We start from the raw sequence: 21,354 nt of genomic DNA, 5'->3' as shown, positions 1-21,354 counted from the left end.
ATAATTTTGACTGATGCAAGATCCAAGTGCTTTTCGTTTATGAACCGAAAAATTATGCAATACATTGTCTTCATTTTTAATGGAAACCCCCCAAACTTAGGGAGGGATATTGAACCGTTATTTTTCTTGTTTATGTGAGTACAAAGTTTGTAATTATTGTCCACTATACCCAGACAGCATGTAGTACCCAGTACTGTCAGCATTTGCAGCATTGTAGATGTAAAAATACTTACAACATAGCTCTGACTTTTGACTCAAATCCCCCGTCATAATACACAACTAGAATTTGGTTGTTCATTATTGTCTTCCTTGTATCTTCGAAAGAATATCCTGGGGATTAAGGTGTCTTAAGTGGGTAAGACGCTGGCTCGCTAGCCTGGAGGTCGGGTGTTCGATCCCTGCATTGGCCGAGAAAGTTCATCCAGATTTTCCGGCGTGCTTCTCCCTTGTCAGTGATGCAGGACGGAGGGTCTGACAAGAATAGCTGTCTAGTCGTTCGGATGGGACAAAAAATTGAGGTCCTGTGTACACATTGGCATGCACGTAAAAGATCCTGTGGAATTCGATATAAGAGTAGGCCATAGTTCCGCTGTCTGGGCAAAATTTCCCTCATAACACACTGTATGGCGTATGCCTGTCTTCATTAGCCCAGTTCGGAACAGAACAGTAGGACGTTAAACCCCATTTCATTTCGAAAGAATATCCAAGAGCACAGGATGTTCATGACTGGATCTCCTTGTTATTTTTATTTCTTAAACATACATTATGCAAGAGCTAAATCTGCCTATTGCAGGTTTTTCTTTAGGCCTGAGATGTTATATAAATTATTAATTAGACATTTATTAACAGAACAAGACCATAATCAACTCTCGATGCCATCGGATATCTCCGATATTAAGTGGATTAGAACAGTTCAGCCATATTTTGATTTAATTTATTTATAGAGGAGCGAGACTTAACTTGGAAAAACCAGTATGGTGGTTGCAATTAATGCACACGTTTTGTCAAACCTTCAAAGGTTAATATCTTCGCTCGCAATAGAGTAATTTGAATGAAATTTTCAAACTATTCATTTTACATTATCTATTTTCAAACTATTATAGCAAGATTGACCAGCTCTTTCTCTAAATCTTACATAACGTATCTTTAAAATTTTTCAGTCAAATAAAGAAGAACCCCCGGATAATGTTTTATCATCAGAAATATTCCAATCAACACTTAGAAACATCAACGCTTGTTTAACTTACTGTTTTCATGAAATATTACACGACGTTACTGAAAAGGATGAAATCTGTACCCTCTGTTCCATAATCCATGCCCTCGTTCAACACTTCGCAAATTGTACAGATAAAATTTACACTTGTGGCATATGTCTGCAACTATATCGTCTGCAGCAGGGTCATATACAAAATTGTCAGACTAATGGAACGCGTACGAAGAAATCGTCTTCGGACATCTGTTTTGTGCTAACGGAAGCCATGGGCGTAGAACGCTTTGATGTCACCTCTGATATCTTTTGGCATCGTTTAAAAAAAGCCGCTTCTGAAATTGTTACCATCCCGTGTTCTGTTAATTATGCCACCCTGCGCACGAACCCTGAATGTGATCCCTTAACAGGGTTAGGCTCATTGAGTCGAAGCGCGTCCGTGAATGATGATCCAAAAGAACTGCAATCGAAACCTACTGACTCAAACCCTGATTCAAGGATGACTCAAATAAATCCGCGATCATATCAAGATTTGAATCCAGACCCCCGACAACTAGGTGTGGGAGCACGACCAAAAGAACCCAATCGATTAAAAGTTTCACGGAAGGGTTCCAACGAACTTGCAAGCAAACTTTGTGAACTCCCCGAGACGCACGAGATAGAGGACTTCTCAAACAGTTTAGGTAGTAGCAGCATACAGTCTAGCCAATCAAACAACAGTATTATTCCGCCTGCTAACTTGTCACATGAAGTTAAACTCGGTGATATCAAAGTGCCGCTGAGTGCCTTCACGCAAGATCCCTACGACACCCAGAAAACTTACGGCGAATCGGGCGCAATGAGCCTTCCCATGGATCATCATTATAACCTGGATAATCATCAGTTTACGTCTTTGGAGGATCGCCCCACGGGAATACCTGGTATCAACGAGGTTGTTTACGGCACGAGAGATCAGCTAAGAATAGTGGCAGGTTATTGGAGTAAATTGAAGGGTACCGTTAAAGATACTACGACTCTACCCTATCAAGCACGGGAAGAGGGCGTTATTATTTCTAAATACAAGGTTTGTTTCTTTCTTATTAATTTGATTAAGGGGGTTAGGGTTGGATGGCCGAATGGTTTAAGTTGTGTGCATTAGATCTAAAAGTGTCATTGAGTCAAGTGGCGTGGTTTCGATTTCCCGCTTGTAAGCAACAAGGAGTAGGGTCGTTGGTTTTCTCTGTGTACTCTGGATTCCTACCACTGCTATGGACCTGTACGCACGAGCGAATTATTGAAACATTATTGAGCCATATGTTAGTCCCAAAATGACCTAGTATGTATCGGGTCAATCTGATTAGATGTATATTTTGTTTCATTTTATTTATACTTTTCATGGCCTCTACTACATGAAGTTAACGAATCAGGTGTAGTGGGAGGTCGCGTCAGGGGTCATACAGGCGTCTTTTGACACTATGCTATGGGTAGCAGGAATACTTATTATCACATGCAGATTGAGGCTGCATTCTTCCTTCGCCGTGTGCCGATTCTCACTAAGGTACGACTGTTAAAGTTGACAACAATAGTAAAGGCAGGAGAACCGCACTATACACAAAACAAGACTGATACGGCAAACCTGCTGACTAGACAAATTACATAAAGAACAAATACTATAGTAAATCAAGTGAATAGATCCAGGTGACCAGCGGTGAGCGTCCACTGCGCTCTCCATCAGAGGCCTGTAAAAATATTGATTTACAAGAATGACGTGATGCGACCTGTCTTGACGGTGTTTGTTTTCTGAATGTCGATATTATAGTCTGTCAGTTGATGTCATGAGTGAGAACATCAAATAAAGGGCGATGATAAAAAGTAATAAGTAATTGATCGTGTCGAAAATAGATTAATTTCATGATACAGTATCATGATATCCAGCTCAGTGGATTAAGATCCCTGGTTTGGGACCTGCTGTAATTGATGTAATAATAACTTGTACATTTAGATAGTGCTAGTACTCCACACACCGAGTGAGGCATGCTCACAGCGCATTCAGTTCAAATCGTTTTAATTTATCCTGGTAAGATTTCTAAAAAAGATAGGTTTTAAGTTTGAGATAATTTAATGATTTCTGTCAGATTATTCCACTGTATTATTTGTTTGTAATTTCAGAAAAAATTACGTATATTACGCACAAAGTATCAGAAACATTGTCAGTGGGAGAGATTGAGTCACCTTGGTAACGGAGCAGCCGGTAAATGTCATCTGGCAATGGATCTGACGTCAAATTATAAATTTTGTGTGAAAAGGGTGAGTTTCAATTTATTTATCTCTTGATACATTGTGATTGGCTACGAGTTGAAATAAACTACAGTGATTGGCTACAAGTTGAAAGGTGAAATAAACTACAGTGATTGGCTACGAGTTGAAATGAACTATAGTGATTGTCTATAGTCCGTTCTGTCAAGGAGACACGATAGCTCAGTGTTTAAGACGTTGGCTCGCTAACCTGGAAGTTCTGTGTTTGATCCCTGTGTTGGCTGAGAAAGTTCATCAGGAATTTTTGGGTAGTTCCCTCTTGTCCGTGATACAGGAAGAAGGACCTAGCAAAGATCAGTGTATAGTTGTTCGGATCAGAAGGAAAACCAAGGTCCCGGTGTACACATTGGTGTTGCGGTTGGCTATAGTGCCCTGTCCAGGCAAAAATTTCTCCCATAGCACCCAGCATAGCGTACAGTGTATGTCTGTCTTCATTAGCCCAGTCGGAGCAGAACAGTAGGACGTTACATGTTAAACCCATTTCATTTCATTTACCACTTCTGATTATATTTACAAGACAACAAGGGGGTGCTCGATTGTCATTCTGGAACGTCACAATTCGACATTATTGCAATCGGGTTATGCGGAATTCATTCGGGAGAATTCAATTCTGGAACAATCATTTGAGTATCCCCCAAATAATACTATTTTCACACAAAAATTTGTATAAAAGACGTCTGGGCAAAATTTCCCTCATAGCACACTGAATGTCATGTGTCAGTCTTCATTAGCCCCGTCGGAGTAGGACATTAAACTTATTTCATTTCATTATTAAGTTTTTACTTTGTTTTCTTTGTTCAAGCACAGGTTGTTATAAGTTATTAAAACCCATTTCATTTCATTTCAGTTAATTATTCATAATTATGAACAAGAGGAACTAAAAGTTTGGTGTGACCTCGAACACCCAAATATTGTTCATCTATTCGGAGCTTTACGACAAGGGGAGAAGATCTACATATTCGCAGAATTCATAGATGGTAACTTATTAAGTATTTCAAATTGAAACTGTTTAAGATTTTTTTCGTGTGTGTGTGTGTGGTTCCATGAGTGAGAGTTAGCCTGCAATTTTGGGGGCGCTGTATGGAAATTACATGTTCAAGTCGAAATGTCACTTGACAGATTTTTTGAATCCCTTGAAAACAACAATATTGTGATAGTTCAACCTCTTAAAGAAAATTGGTCCAAAAATGGTTCAATTTATTTCAGATCTGTAAATAAGAAACTCCTTGTAATGCTCGTGTACGTGCAAGCGAATTATTGAAATAAAAATTGAACCATATGTTAGTCCTGAAATGACCTAGTTTGTGTACAGTGGACATTAAACCCCATTTCTGTCTCTCATAGACTATGCCTGTTCAATTTTGAATAAAATATTGTTAAAAAAACAAAATACTCTCGGATATTGTGCAATATGATAAATAGACTAATATTATTTCAGTATGAATATTTTAAGATCTCAAATATGTTTTCTTAGAAACAGTGCTGTATTAATTTATTTCCTTAGAATCAGTGCTGTATTAATTTGTTTTCTTAAAATCAGTGCTGTATTAATTTGTTTTCTTAAAAGTAGTGCTATGTTAATTTTTTTCCTTACAATCAGGGCTGTATTAATTTGTTTTCTTGAAAGTAGTGCTGTGTTAATTTCTTAAGAAAATAAATACAATGTACAGAGTAAACAACACAGAACAATTTAAACGGAATAAAAGCAATGACTGATTTATACACGTATAGTACAACTTCTCCACAAATCATCTCTTGTCGTTATCAACACTTGTCCAAACATCGTCGAGCTCTATGTGTACAAACTAGTTATTGTTGTCCATATAGGGAGCCACGGTGGCTCAGTGAGTAAGGCATTGGCTCGCTAACCTCGAGGTCCCGTGTTCGATCCCTGCATTTGCCGAGAAAGTTTATTATGATTTTCTGACGTGGTTCCTCCTTGTCAGTGGTGCAGTACTGAGAGCCTGGCAAGAGACAACAGATTTTTGGTTTGATGGGACAAAAAAACTAGGTCCTATTGTCAGGGCTGCCGACAACCAGTATCGCAGCGCAATTTGCGATACATATTTTGTCCGTTGCTAATCAAAAATTAAAATTTAATGTTTTTGCAGTAACTGCGAATCATTAATATGCCTGTCATTTTGGATATTGACACAAAGATAATCCACATTTGAAGACTAGAAGGCTTTCTCAACACTTTCAACGTGTATAAAATGTTGAATAAAATTTTATAAACAAAACTGAATTCTCCGTGGGACATTTTCTTTTCGAACTACCCAGACACAATTCATTATACTGTATAATACAGGGACATAACTCTATGAATATGGACTATTAAACCGGAAATAGGGAATCAAGTAGTACCACTCACGTTGTGAGACATCAAGTAATTACATGTATATCATATTCATTTTGAAAGAAATAAATCCAGTGTATCCCCTACGTATTGTAAATAAAATATAAAAAAATAAATATATGTATTGTAAAATGATAAAACAAAGTAAAAATTCCCGTAAATATCGCGTGTGTCTAGTTAATCGAGATGCGCCTGATTGAATAAAAATAGCAATACACGATAAAAAGCAGACGAAATTGTTTTCTAACAAAGATTTCTAATGTAACAAAAAATAATTAAAATGATTGGGGCCTTGGAAGTCACTGTTAAGAATTGGCTTCAGACATAAGACCTACATGTAACTAAATGTCTACATCACATTCACAAACTGTCACAAGTACTTGTGGCAGTGCTAAAAAAATCTAAGAATAGTAAGAATGGAATCTAATCATATTTGTTATGAACTAAAGTAATATCTTGTTATTAAGGTGTTTTATGTTGAAACTGAAAAACTGCTAATCAATTTTTAAATTTGCTAATCAAATTTAGCAAAATTGGACTTATTGATTAGCAGTACTGCTAATCAACTGTGAAAAATTACCGACAGCCCTGCCTATTGTACATATTGGCGTGCATATTAAAGATCCTTGACAGTCTGGGAAAAATTTCCCTTGTAGCACACTGCGTATGGCATAATTTGTTTGTCTTCATTAGCCCAGTCGGAGCAGAACAGTTGGACGTTAAACCCCATTTCATTTCAGTTGTTATCCATATGAATTGTGTTTATTTATTATGCTGAATCAGTAACTGTCATTCAAGGATTATGTACAGTAGAAAGTAACGTTTATTTCATCAGGTGGAAGTCTAACGTCATGTATTAATGAACAGAAAGCCATGAATCGTAGATTGAGTCATGTAATGGCCTTGACCTATATACAACAGTTACTACAAGTGTTGGTGTATCTGCAGTCTAAAGGAATCATCCATGAAGATATCAAAAGTAAGCCTCCACTTTCACGAAAATCACAACATCATTTCAGGTTTTCATGATATCAAGTTGTCCTACTCTCTCCATTCATGGCAAGGTTCCAAATGTTTCCATGGCTGCTTTTTCCTGTTTGTCCTAACTTTTTTGGTAAGAAGGATGTGAACGAGATCTAAAAATGTCTCATTTCCGACTACATTTTTATGGGAAGTGACTGATGGTACAATCATCATACAATCATCTAGGAGCTAATGGATGATACTGTCTCAATTCCTTGTTGCTTTATGCAGTCTATTGATACAAAATGAGTTGTGGTGCATTTCGGGATTGATGACAATTTTTGCTTAATTACAATTTGTGCAATACTGGTATTTGTGATTTCGGATTAATTACAATTTTTGCTTTGCATTTTTGCATCAATTACAAATGTTGCATCAATTACAAATGTTGCGCCAATTACAAATGTTGCACCAATTACAAATGTTGCATCAATTACAAATGTTGCACCAATTACAAATTTTTGCATCAATTACAAATGTTGCATCAATTTCAAATGCTGCATCAATTTCAAATGTTGCATCTATTACAGTGACATTGATTACAAATTTTGTATCGATTACAAATGTTACATCAATTACATTTGTTGCATCAATTACACATGTTGAATAAATTCAAAGTATTTCATCAATTACAAATTTTGCATCAATTACATTTTTACATTAATTACAATTGGTTTGTTTGTTGTGTTTTTGAAGGTGATAATATTTTATTAAGAAGAGGTAGCACATCTATAGCCGTCTGTGATTTTGGTTTATCGAGATATATAAACCAGGAAAAAGATTTCAAAGGACAGAGTCCGTCTGGAACATCGACGCAGTGGAGTCCTGAGAAAGCTGCTAGTCATGGCCACGGTTTTCCATCAGAAGTATGGGCAGCCATTTGTGTTTTGGTCCATATAATGAGTGGTGATCCTCCGTGGTTAAAAAGATATCATCAAGCGGCCATGTTGCATTTTATTGTAAGTACATGTCGTGAAGGATAATCTGACGCAATCTAGTTAAAACACAGATTCTATTTGGTTTCGTGTATTTATAGTCCAAAATTGCGTATCACTTGTCTTCACTACACAAGGATCTGGACGATTGGTTAAATACCCAAGGGTGATCTCAATGATTACCCAATCAAATGATCTGTTGAGTCAAGTTCTTATTGTCTGACATGCGAAATTCAGGGTATACATTCGCTTGGCTAGAAAGCAAAACAAAGCAAAAGTTGTATTTCGGAATAGCCACATGAAAAAACATCGTTGATTGGTTAATCAAAGCCCTGACACGACCTCCTACTACAACTGGTCAAATCATGTGGTGGAGATCATCAAAAGAATACAAAAAATTGAATCGATATATAGATGTTTATTTTAATCAGTTTGAGTCAAAGGTTGTGGTCCATTGCAGGTCTTTATTTTAGCTTCATCGGGGGTTGGATGGCCGAATGGTTAGCGTGGCAGTGCTCTGTATCATAAGGTCTGTCATTGAGTCAACTTGTGTGGTTTTGATTCCCCGGTTGTACGTGCCAAGGAGTAGGGTAGCCTGTCCAACCTCATGGGTTTTCTCCGGGTCGTCCGGTTTCCTCCCACTACTAAAGACCCCCTTCGTGCAAGCGATTTATTAAAATAAAATTGAACCATATGTTAGTCCCGAAATGACCTAGTTTGTGTCGAGTGGACGTTAAGCCTCTCTCTCTCTCAGATATTATTAATTTTCATATTATTATTATTATTATTGTTTTATCACATGTATAATTATTTTGGTATCTATTTGTAGATTTTCCAGAAATCTCCGCCAATAGAAGACGTGCCGGAGACAATTCGAGAAGATATGATGGATTTAATACGTTCGGGTTTTGCTGTGGAAGAAAGAGAACGACCAACGGCTCAAGAATTACTCAAACATCCAGTCTTTAAACAAATTGGTGAGACACTTGAAAACAAGGACGTTTTTCCACTCTTTCGTTAAAATGACGAGTTACAGACCTTTTGAAACAATGACAAGTTTTAGCTCTTTCGAAACAACAACGAGTTCCAACTCTTTCTGACCAATGACGTATTTCAGTTCTTTCGAAACAATGACAAGTTTAGAATGACCAGTTTCAGCTCTTTTGAAACAACTACAAGTTTTATATCTTTCGAAAACAATGACTAGTTTCAGTAACAAAAATCTTTCTAAATAGTATTTGTTCTGTTTTTGAAGTAATTTTCCTATTTTGAAGTAATTATTCTATTTTGGGGATGGGGTAGGGGTGGGGCTCTTCTATCTTTCAGTATTTGTTCGATTTTTAGTATTTGTTCGATTTTTAGTATTTGTTCGATTTTTAAATTTTTTTATTAAAGTTGTTCTGTGTTTGTTATTATTCTGTGTTTGATATTGTTGTAATTGTTCTGTTTTTGTAATTGTTCTGTTTTTGTAATTGTTTTGTTTTTGTAATTAACCTACTCTCTCTCTCTCTCTCTCTCTCTCTCTCTGTTCTTATTTTCGTAATTGTTCTTTTCCATTTTAGTTAAAGATATGCCTGATACGTGTTTCTCGATTCTGGGAAATGAAAAACCACCACTGTTATCATCGCAGAAAAATCAGGAACTTGATTCCGTGGTTCAAACATTAGAACAGAAGATTAATTTTCAGAAACGCAATTCAACTGTACCCATTATGCAATCAAAAAGCAATTCATCACAAGGGCCGTCTGAATCGGGAAACTCTGCGCCAAAATTTCAAATACGTCAAGAATATCTAGCAGCCTTTAACCAGTTTAGCCAAATACCGCAATACGATAGGAATCGTATGGACTCGGATGATTTACACATACCAAAACTGTCTATTCTTGAACAAGTTCCGTCAAACGAGGAAGACAATGAGGAGACAACTCTCAGGAATGCCGATGATTATCTGTTTGGCTCAAGTCTTCAAACTTCAACTTTAACCAATGGGTCTGTTCTCAAAAATTCAAATAACGGACATTCGGTGCAATATACCGAAAAACAAATGACAAATGCTGTTCATCCAGCATCTGTGGGCTTAGAAAATCCTCGAACATTGAACTCTATTGAGACAATTAAAATTCAGCAGACTGACTTTTCCTCAACAACTGCTGTGGGTCGTCAGGAGCAGCCATTTTGTGATACTACCAGGCCCAAAGAATTCCAAGAAAGTGATGATAACATCACGCAATTTTCTAGCAATGTAACAGCGAGAATTCATGGGAGCAATCCAACACAAGTAGGTAGCAATGACAAGTCAGACTTATCGATATTTTCTCCTCGTGCGACTGTGTCAAACACTGAAGTGCGTGATTCGATGGAATTGTACTTTGCGGAACCGGAGGAGACGTCGAAAATATTTGAACAATTTATTAGCGATGACGTGCTTAATAGTGGTTTCAATTTGAACAGGCCGGAATTGAAAATTTACGAAAATCACGACAGAAATTTAATGTCACTGAAACCACAGATGTTGCCGAATTTTGAAAAACTGGAAGAAAGTGATGAGTATTCAAAACACTCTAGTTTGGTGATGAGTTCCACGGAACTGCTTGAATCTCTTGCCAATTCTAGTCCTGCGAATAACCATAGTATTAGTAACCACAACAAAGCAAATAGCAAAGGACAGAAATCTCCGAATAAACACAGAACGGAGCTGCACATTGAAATAAAACCGCGTCATCAAGTTTTGTCCCATCTGAAAGAAGACAGATCACTGCATTCGATGAAATCTGCACCAATTCCTCAAGCTGAACAGTATCCAGTGGTTACTGTTGCCCAGACGGCCAATCCAACTGGGACTCCTCAACCACCTGCTTGGCCAACTAGTTCAGCAGTGAACACCGCATCAAGAAGTTCTGATCTGGATGAAGAAAGAGGTTTGTTGATAATTTATTGTCATTCATATATTCTTATTTGATTGGCATTTAGTAATTGAACAAATTAACACAAGGTAAAATTTGATTAACACCTTTGATTAATAACGGCACTATCTCTGCATCGCATTATATTAGATTATGCAACAATTTGACATTTTTAATGCAATGCAGAGATAGTGCCATTATTAATCAAAGGTGTTAAGCTTTTATTGTAGTTGATTCTTATCTCTGTTGCATATTCTGTATATATTTGCCTACTATTCACATACCTGTATCATTTGCTTGATACAGACGAGAGTATCCCCGTTGAAACGTCGCTTGTATTAAACTCAGTAATTGTGTATCCATAAAATTGTACCTTGTGTCAAATATTCTTATTTTGTATCACAATATGGTGGTCTAGAGTATCATCCTTTAAGCTCTAGCTGGATATTCAACTCTGCCTTATGGTCGTGGGTTCGATCCAAGGTGTGAGTGTATGTGACCTGAAGAAAGGGGCACCGTCTGAAACCTGGATACTTCAGTTCCCCCCCCCCCCCCGAAAAAAAAGATCCCTACACATGCCCTGAATTTACTAAATAAGTATTAATTTGCAATATGTGTCCTGGAGAAAGGAACACCTTCTAAAACTTGGATCGTCCACTGTCCAGTTTCCCCCCCACCCACCCCCCCCCCCAAAGTAAAGATCCTGGCACAAGCCTTGAATTTACAAAATATATATTAATTTGCGATATTACGCAGATGTTAAATCGCCAGTTAACAATTTAAGAGGTGTAATTTCAACATGTGTTTTATTTTAGATGCTTTATTAAATAAATTACAAGAAGGTCTGAGTGCAATAGCTTCAGCTGATTGGATGGATCAGGTATGGTGTATTTTATATTATATATATTAGGTGGGGCCAAATGATAACGATGTCTTTGCAATAATTGCTATTTATAATTACATCAACTGCATGTCTAGGCTTGCATGTGAAAGGTTGCATCGTATATTAAAATTCAACAATACTCTAACCCCAATCCCAACAGTCTCATCAAAAGAGTCAGATTGGCTCAGATTGTATCACAAACCAGAAGGTCCCAGGTTCAATCCCTGTTGGGGGGGGGGGGGGGGGAAGGGGTAGGTGGCCAAATGGTTAACGTGTGCGTGTTGTATCATATTGGTCTGTCATTGAGTCAAGTGGTGTGATTCCCTGCTTGTATGTGTCAAGGAGTAGGGTCGCATGTCCAATTTCATGAGTTTCTCTGGGTCCTCCGGTTTCCTCCCACTGCTAAAAGACCCCTACGCACAAGTGAATTATTGAAATAAAACTGAACCATATGTTAGTCCTGAAATTACCTAGTTTGTGTTGACTGGATGTTAAACCCCATTTCTCTCTCTCTTCCCCAGACAGTTGGAAATTGAAATAAATATTGGTTGTAGCACCATTGTTCTAGTAAAATTTCCCTCATAGCACACTGTATGGCGTATGTCTGTCTTCATTAGCCCAGTTCGTAGCAGAACAGTAGGACGTTAAACCCCATTTCATTTAATCTAACTTAATTGTTATTTACAGGAAGCTGTCCTGTCTGATCCAGAAATTATTGAACAAGATGTCAAAAATGTTTTAGTTCGTCTACAAAAAGACATTCCATCAGGTAAAACACATTCAACTAACATATATAATTTACCACTGACAAGGGGAAACCACATATAAAAATCCTGAGGTACTTCCTCAGCCAATACTAAGATCGAACCTTAGAAATGTTAGACCGTCAATCCTTGTGTACAATCAGTAACAGAAAGGAAATTAAATGGGGTTTAACGTCTTACAGTTCTGCTCCAGCTGGGCTAACAAAGATGGGCATACACCGAACGGTGGCGCTTAGGCCTACACGTATATTGAATTCCATCTGCCAAGGGATCTTTTATGCGCACTCCAATGTGTACATGTGACGTTAGGTTTTTCCGGAACAGCAGTGCTACGACCTACTCTTATATCAAATTCTAACTGTCAAGGGATCTTTTTCTTGCACACCAATCAGCAACAGATCTTATTATCTGCAGTGTAAGCATTATACCACTCTGCCATCATTATCTTACACTCTGTTAGGAGAGGGAACAAACTAGAATAGAGAATAAAAAAGGTTACGGAGCGAGATAAGAGAAAATGGGGTTTAGCCTCCACTCAGCACAAACTAGGTCATTTCGGGACTAACGTATGGTTCAATTTCATTTCAATAACAACTGTAAATATGTTAAAAAAATGGAACTATTTTCATGTTTGTAATTTGTTGGGTTTTTTTAGAGAGGAATGGTCTGTTCAAGTTTTTTTCTGAGAGTCAAGATTTAATCTGTTCAGTACGTCCAGAACCAACTATAACAGAATGGAAAGAACTATTTGAAAATTCTCCTATTGTTCAAATGGTAAATATACTCTCTCTTATAACAAGCAATCACCCAGTAAAAATAAACAGTCTATAGAAATCACCCAGTAAAAATAAACAGTCTATAGAAATCACCCTGTAAACAAAACAGTCTATAGAAATCACCCTGTAAACAAAACACACTATAGAAATCACCCTGTAAACAAAACACTCTATAGAAATCACCCTGTAGACAAAACAGTCTATAGAAATCACCCTGTAAACAAAACACACTATAGAAATCACCCTGTAAACAAAACACTCTATAGAAATCTCCTGGTAGACAAAACACACTATAGAAATCACCCAGTAAAAATAAACACACTATAGAAATCACCCAGTAAAAATAAACAGTCTATAGAAATCACCCAGTAAAAATAAACAGTCTATAGAAATCACCCTGTAAACAAAACACTCTATAGAAATCTCCTGGTAGACAAAACACTCTATAGAAATCTCCTGGTAGACAAAACACACTATAGAAATCACCCAGTAAAAATAAACAGTCTATAGAAATCACCCAGTAAAAATAAACAGTCTATAGAAATCACCCTGTAAACAAAACACTCTATAGAAATCACCCTGTAAACAAAACACTCTATAGAAATCACCCTATAGACAAAACACTCTATAGAAATCACCCTGTAAACAAAACACACTATAGAAATCACCCAGTAGACAAAACACTCTATAGAAATCACCCTGTAAAAATAAACACTCTATAGAAATCACCCTGTAGACAAAACACTCTATAGAAATCATCCAGTAAACAAAACACTCTATAGAAATCACCCAGTAGACAAAACACATTATAGAAATTATCCAGTAAACAAAACACCCTATAGAAATCACCCTATAGACAAAACACTCTATAGAAATCACCCTGTAAACAAAACACACTATAGAAATCACCCAGTAGACAAAACACTCTATAGAAATCACCCTGTAAAAATAAACACTCTATAGAAATCACCCTGTAGACAAAACACTCTATAGAAATCATCCAGTAAACAAAACACTCTATAGAAATCACCCAGTAGACAAAACACATTATAGAAATTATCCAGTAAACAAAACACTCTATAGAAATCACCCTGTAAACAAAACACTCTATAGAAATCACCCAGTAGACAAAACACATTATAGAAATCACCCTGTAGACAAAACACTCTATAGAAATCACCCTGTAGACAAAACACTCTGTAGAAATCACCCTGTAGACAAAACACTCTATAGAAATCACCCTGTAGACAAAACACTCTATAGAAATCACCCTGTAAACAAAACACTCTATAGAAATCACCCTGTAAACAAAACACATTATAGAAATCACCCTGTAGACAAAACACTCTATAGAAATCATCCAGTAAACAAAACACTCTATAGAAATCACCCAGTAGACAAAACACATTATAGAAATCATCCAGTAAACAAAACACTCTATAGAAATCACCCAGTAGACAAAACACATTATAGAAATTACCCAGTTGACAAAACACATTATAGAAATCACCCTGTAGACAAAACACTCTATAGAAATCACCCTGTAAACAAAACACTCTATAGAAATCACCCTGTAGACAAAACACTCTATAGAAATCACCCTGTAGACAAAACACTCTATAGAAATCACCCTGTAAACAAAACACTCTATAGAAATCACCCTGTAAACAAAACACATTATAGAAATCACCCTGTAGACAAAACACTCTATAGAAATCATCCAGTAAACAAAACACTCTATAGAAATCACCCAGTAGACAAAACACATTATAGAAATCATCCAGTAAACAAAACACTCTATAGAAATCACCCAGTAGACAAAACACATTATAGAAATCACCCTGTAAACAAAACACATTATAGAAATCACCCTGTAAACAAAACACTCTATAGAAATCACCCTGTAAACAAAACACTCTATAGAAATCACCCAGTAGACAAAACACATTATAGAAATCATCCAGTAAACAAAACACTCTATAGAAATCACCCTGTAAACAAAACACTCTATAGAAATCACCCAGTAGACAAAACACATTATAGAAATCACCCTGTAGACAAAACACTCTATAGAAATCACCCTGTAGACAAAACACTCTATAGAAATCACCCTGTAGACAAAACACTCTATAGAAATCACCCTGTAGACAAAACACTCTATAGAAATCACCCTGTAGACAAAACACTCTATAGAAATCACCCTGTAGACAAAACACTCTATAGAAATCACCCTGTAAACAAAACACTCTATAGAAATCACCCTGTAAACAAAACACATTATAGAAATCACCCTGTAGACAAAACACTCTATAGAAATCATCCAGTAAACAAAACACTCTATAGAAATCACCCAGTAGACAAAACACATTATAGAAATCATCCAGTAAACAAAACACTCTATAGAAATCACCCAGTAGACAAAACACATTATAGAAATTATCCAGTAAACAAAACACTCTATAGAAATCACCCAGTAGACAAAACACTCTATAGAAATCACCCTGTAGACAAAACACTCTATAGAAATCATCCAGTAAACAAAACACTCTATAGAAATCATCCAGTAAACAAAACACTCTATAGAAATCACCCAGTAGACAAAACACATTATAGAAATCATCCAGTAAACAAAACACTCTATAGAAATCACCCTGTAAACAAAACACTCTATAGAAATCACCCAGTAGACAAAACACATTATAGAAATCATCCAGTAAACAAAACACTCTATAGAAATCACCCAGTAGACAAAACACATCATAGAAATCACGCTTATACATACAAATTTTAACTGTTTTTATTGTGTCTTGAGTTTGAATTCTGTAGCATTCCAATTCCATGCATGCCGTGTAAATGGAAAAGTTGTCAAGCTAGTTAATTAGATATGACACATGACGTGACACATATTGTTTCTTGTTTTTATACACCTATTGTGTGTGTTTGGTTTGTAATGAGGGAGGGTGGATGGTCGAATGGTTGTATCATAAGGTCTGTCATTGAGTCAACTGGCATGGTATTGATTCCCTGGTTGTACGTAGCAAGGAGTCCTGTCCAACGTCATTGGTTTTTCCTTGGGTTTCCTCCCACTGCTTAAGACCCCTACGTGCAAGCAAATTATTGAAATAAAATAGAACCATATGTTAGTCCTGAAATGACCTAGTTTGTGTCGGGGGGGGGGGGTTAAACCCCATTTCTCTCTCTCTCTCTCTCTCTCTCTCTCTCTCTCTCTCTCTCTCTCTCTCTGTGTCTAATAATAGCAATAGTAAAATTAAAAGATATTAATATTTAATCTGAGTGTCTTATTATTTATTTTTTTAATTTCAGATTCAGGATAAATCTATTTTCCATTTCATAATTAATTATGTGGAAAATGAGGAGACGATTCCTGTGGATTATTCTACACCAATTGACAGACGACGAACGGATCTAACAGTATCTCCGACGACTGCCGAGGATATTAATTGTTGGTGTGACACGCATCTTAATATTCGATGACAAGATTTGGAAATACGCGAGGTTTGAGGTCAACACATTTTCTTTTATTGAATGAGATTTGACATCTTGTCAACACACTACCTTGGTTATTTTGAGACTAACATATGGTTCATGTCTCATCAACATGATACCTTTGGTTATTTTAAAACTAACATATGGTAAGTGTAAATCCTATGGAAATCTCTAGTCGCTAAATAATTATGTATTTATAAGGGCCATACATCAATGAAACAGTCTGTTTTTGTTAGTTTATTAAGGGTTATTCAGGACTGGTCAGGTGTCTACGATTGGGGGGAAATGTGATTATGTTGACATAAATGATGATCATGTTATATATTAATAAAACATAAATTTCTAGGACTGTATAAGAAGTGTATATGATGCCCCATGGACAACTGTTTTGATTACCTGTTGCATTGTTTGTTATATAGTATTGCCTGTTATATATATAGTATTGTCTGTTATTGCCTGTTATATATATAGTATTGTCTGTTATCCTTTGTCATAAAATGGCGCTGTTATCTTTTAAATGTTACTCCCTTGTCAAAATAGTGTCCTTTGTCAAAACATGATATAACAGGGTTGGATGTGCAGGGACAAATTGTGGAGCCGCTGTGACTCAGTGTGTAAGACGCTGACTCGCTAGTCTGGAGGTCTTGGCTTTGCTCCCGGTGTTGGCGGAGAAATTTCCTCTCATCAGTGATGCTGGACGCATCATCAGTAATGTACTGCAGAGAATGCCTAACAAGGGACAACGTATAGTTGTTCGGATGGGATGAAAAAATCTATGTGCACTAAAATTTGATATAGGTTGTACCCTTGCTTCCAGGCAAAATTTCACTCAAAGCACACTTCTTCATTAGACGAGTTGGTACAAAATAGTAGGATGTTAAACCCCATAATTCTAGTAATCAGTTGAGAAAAAAAAACTGACCCAAAATCACTAATTAATTTCATTTTTCAGTGTTAGAACGACATGTTTTTTTTAACTGTCATCCTTGTCAACACTTTATGCTAAATGTAATGTTGCACCAAGTGTTCTTACATACTGCACCCTATTATGTACAATGTATGCTATAGTGTACCATGTTAACTTTATTGTGTACAATAATAATTACTACAATGTTTACATTATGTATATTTTATTATGTACAATGTATTATATATACTATTAAGTACAATGTACACGATATATATATTATATATACTATTAAGTACATTGTTAACACAAGTACAATGGATATACTATTATGTATAATGTACATGCTGTTATAAGTACAGTGTACATGTATATACTATTATGTATAATGTATATACTATTATGTATAATGTTTACATTAAGTACAATGTTTACATTAAGTACAATGTTTACATTAGGTACAATGTTTAGCATTGTTGTATACAATGTTTATAGGTTTGTTTACAATGTATGTATAATTATGAACAATGTATTGTTATATCGAATATATATATATACTATAATGAATATTATCTACTGTATATACTAGAGTGTACAGTATATAGTTAGATAGGATGTAAATATATATATCAAATAAATTATATTGAAGTTTCTTGTTTATCATTTAATTCTTGCTGCAATATATAATTTTATGCAAATACCCTTATATGTACATTTCTTACAAATTCAAAACATATTTTTTTTTTTAAAAACAAAAGAATAAAGTGGAATATAGATGAAAATAAAAACCCATAGATGTGGATTAGAAACTTTCAATTTAATATTTTTAAAGTTTCAAGGTTGTGGAAAAACTGTAATAGGATGTTTGTTAAATATAGGAAGTGTCAAACCCACATATATGAGTTCTTCTCAGTTATAAACCATTTCTAAATGTGATAGATAAATCATCGGGTGTCCCAGAAAAAGATGAGTAGACTATTTAAAATGTAATAATTCAAAATGTATTGTTTGTCTGCGATATCACTTATGTGGAAGCAGACAGACAGTAGTCCTTCAAATGGCGTTAACACGGCAAGTTTTATTTTAACAAAATGTCAAATTATCTATTGTTGGACTGAGAAGTCACGCCACACTCACCCCCCCCCCCCCCAGTTTACATTAACAAAGGGTCAGCAACATGTCCCCTTATTGCACGAAGGGCATTTTCCATCCAGAAATCGAATTTCTTATTTCTTCTAAGTTTATTTTTGGGCATTTTGCCCGAATTGTATTCATCAATTCGGCAAAAGATAATTTGACATTCCTTTTTAAAACGTTTACTATGTTAACACAATTCTAGCGTTTGAGGTATATTTTTTGCGTGAAGTTGTACCACATTTCAACCTTTATTATATAGGTACAATACTTTTTTTTTATATTGCCGTGGACCCTGTGTGTGTGTGCGTGTGTGTCTGTGGGTCGTCTACAGGCCGCAATTCTTAACTGATCGTCTTGAAATTTTACATCCTCATTCTTTATACCCTAAGGATGATCCCTATCGTTTTGGGTGCATGCCCATTTTTTGTATTTGTTAATTATTCCACTCCAAATAGTGTTCTCGTTTTTTTCTGGGCCACCTAATATAGTTGTTAGCCGTATTAGTCTATTGTATTGGGCATATATACCATGCAATAAGTGTCCCATATAGATCATGAAATAGGAGTCCCAAATTTTTCAAATAAAATGAGAATATATACTGAAGCCACTTTGGAATTGAATGTTTAACAGACAATATTTGTTATATATTGAGATAAAATTAATATTATTGAAGTTTGAGTGTCAGATATTCTGTCAACGCATAATTATGAGATTGAGAGTTTTGTTGCCAAGAAGATGATCGAATCTTCATTAATTTGTTAATTTAGAGAGCACATAAAATGAACATATAAAAGTGGTATGACTGTATAAAGCTTACATGAATTTGACATCATTCTGATTAAAATTGTTCGACATATTACCATTTATGTGTAACATGCTCTAAAATATATTCCAGTTGTTAGATTATAGTATCAAATTCTAGTTGATTGACGCGACGTAACACACGTGCTTTATTAAGTTTTGTGTAAATAGTTATTTATATTCAGAACAAAAAACATAGCACAAGATATGCCGGTATAAGGACATACTTCTCTGTTATTTTAATAACGATGTTTCGTAACACAAGCAGGTCAAGTTGAAAGTAGTTATGTTTTTGGTTTTTGTTTTGCTTTGTTTTTTTAAGGGTTAGGTTTAGGGTTAGCACTAGCCCTGTTTACATCTTGTGACCTTTGACCAAATCTGCAGTTGGCTTTAATTTTTAGACCTGCCCATCGATCAACTCCTCACAAGTGATAGTCGATGGTGGTCCTGATACATGTACATGTACTTCCAATGTTTTGTAAACTATCAAACATAGCTAGAAACAACCTCAGTAAACCGTGCTTCTAGATGGCATTTAAAGTACTGATATTATATTATACACATGATCCTGGCTGTACTATGGACTATGGTTCACAATATTATACACATAGTCCAGGCTGCAGTTCACTTAAGGTCCACACACATGATCCACTTAAGGTCCATACACATGATCCTGGCTGTACTATTGCTCACTATAGTAAGTAAGCCCCATCTAGGATCAAACAGCATGATTAAAACCAAGTGTTTCATTAAAAAAAAAACCCAAAACCCCCGTGTGGGTAACAAACTGACTAACCATCCTTTTGCCAGTCTTGATGCATTTTAATTGGAATAAATATTTAGCTATTGACGATAGTCGGGAAACGTACACCCATATTTATAAAGAATAATTAAAACCAAAATAAGAACCAGGATTCCGTAAGTAGGGGGGGGGGGGCCTCGGGTACAAAACGTGCGACTGAAAAAGGAAAAGACTACTTGCCTTTCATTTTCACAGATTGTAGTAAATGTTTTATCAGTTCTTTTACTTTTTAGCCCACGGTCCATATTAGTTCTTTTAATTTTTACTCCATATACCGGCCACCATGCCCTGCCTAAGACTTATATCGTTATATTTATGTCCATATTTAAACAGTAATAAAGGAATGCAGTTGTTGTCTCTGCACAAAACCATGTGATTTGTTTTACTATTTATCAAATAAATTTATATCTAAATATTTTAGTACAAAAGTTTTTGTTATTTTTATATGCCGACATTGTCGTCGCCCCCGTTCGTCCATTTGTCCGTCGGTTCGCCCCTCCGTCCGTCCGTCCGGCGTCCACAATTGCTTGTGGACACTCTAGAAGCTAAAGTTCATATTAATTGTTTACGGTCATGAGACAACCAATCGAAACAAATTCTAATGTTTTCTGATTATTACTTCATGGGTTATTACTCGTAATTTGATTTGCATGTGTTATAAATGTTTTCATTACTGCACGGATGACTAAGCTGCCGTGGGCGTATGTTTCGTTGCTTGGCAACCCTATCTTTTTTGTTATTAAATGATACTTTTATTTATGATCATCGGATCTTGTGAATCAAATCAGCTTGGTCTACTATTGTAGGATTAAATTAGATTTTTAATAATGATGCCATTGGGCATGACAAACGCCCTACATATGTTTCAGTTTTCCATGGAATGAAACCTTTATTTGTCACTATATCTTTACGCCTAGCCCAGTATCTTATGTGGAAGCAGACGTTAAACACCAAGAACTACTACTAGTATCAAGTTTATTGAGCTTACTAAAGAAAATCTTCTTCCGACATTTCTCATCATGTTCACGGTTCAGACAACTCAAAATACCACATTACTT

General features: G+C 35.9%; 1 pseudogene; it reads right to left on the bottom strand.

The window, feature by feature from the left end:
• Positions 1 to 13,836: 13,836 nt before the first annotated feature.
• Positions 13,837 to 19,067, bottom strand: LOC130014261 (uncharacterized; annotated as a pseudogene).
• Between the last annotated feature and the right edge of the window lie 2,287 nt (positions 19,068 to 21,354).

This window comes from Patella vulgata, chromosome 9 (genome assembly GCF_932274485.2).
Source record: "Patella vulgata chromosome 9, xgPatVulg1.2, whole genome shotgun sequence".
NCBI classification, from domain to species: domain Eukaryota; kingdom Metazoa; phylum Mollusca; class Gastropoda; family Patellidae; genus Patella; species Patella vulgata.
Note: the sequence above shows the minus strand (reverse complement) of the source record. Positions and strands in the feature narration are given on the sequence as shown.